The sequence below is a fragment of the Ursus americanus genome, chromosome 19 (genome assembly GCF_024610735.1).
Source record: "Ursus americanus isolate L20-20 chromosome 19, mUrsAme1.1.p, whole genome shotgun sequence".
In the NCBI taxonomy this organism is placed as follows: Eukaryota; Metazoa; Chordata; class Mammalia; order Carnivora; family Ursidae; genus Ursus; species Ursus americanus.
In genome coordinates, this window is record NC_142145.1 from 41,760,238 (window position 1) to 41,761,261 (window position 1,024).

General features: G+C 53.9%; 1 pseudogene; it reads left to right on the top strand.

The window, feature by feature from the left end:
* The first annotated feature begins 256 nt into the window (after window positions 1–256).
* On the top strand, window positions 257–733 carry LOC123782017 (large ribosomal subunit protein uL15 pseudogene; annotated as a pseudogene).
* The last annotated feature ends 291 nt before the right edge of the window (window positions 734–1,024 follow it).

The window sequence follows — 1,024 nt, forward strand, 5'->3', positions numbered from 1 at the left end:
GGCCTCCGGGCTGAGTGGCCCGGAGCCTGGGGCAGCTTGTTCTGCCTGGGGTTCAGATCTCTGAGACACGCAGGCCAGTGCGTTCCCACACCACCCCATGAGGCCACACAGCCCCGGGGCCTGTCCTCCATATCACCTCTGCTGAATGTGCCACAAAGCCGATCCTTGACGGCTTCCGTCCTCCCCCATCCCCCAGTCCTACACACCCCTGCGAAGACGGGCAAGTTCACCCCCTGCTCCACCTCCCTCTGGCCTTATGACCAAGCCACATTTTTCCATACAGCCATCCAGATGGAGGAAGACCCGGAAGCTTCGGAGCCACGGGAGCCACGGCCACGGCCGCGTGGCCTAGCACCGGAAGCCCCCGGGAGGCCGGGCTGCTGCGGGCGGCATGCATGCGTCACCGCTGGACCGGCTTCGACAAACATCACCCAGGTCACTTTGTAAAAGTTAGTATGAGACGTTACTGCTTGAAGAGGAACCAGAGCTTCTGCCCAGCTGTCGACCTTGACAACTTGAACCTCGGTCAGTGAGCAGACACGGGTAAATGCTGCCAAGAACAAGACTGCAGCTGCCCCTACCACTGATGTGCTGCGCCCCGGGTACTGCGAAGTTCTGGGGGAAGGGAAAGCCCCCCAAACAGGCTGTCATCTTGGAGACCAGATTCTTTGGTAGAAGGGCATAGGAGAAGATTAAGGGGGGTGGGGGAGGGGGCTGCATCCTGGTAGCTTGAAGCCACGTGGAGGGAGTTATATTAAGTGCTAACGAGTGCTTTTCAATAAATAGAGAGATAGAAAATAAATAAATAAATAAGTAAGTAAATAAATAAATAAAATTTAAAAGTACCACTAAATTATAGATCATTATGTACATGTGGTGTAAAGTGTGTTTGAATAAAACTACTCTAGCACACCCGGAAATCAATCTGACAGATCTGTCTTCTCCCCACTATTTCTCCTGTCCTCTTCCTTGCCCCCCTCTCACCCCTGGAAGTCCTGATTCTAACCACACTCCAAGTGTCAGC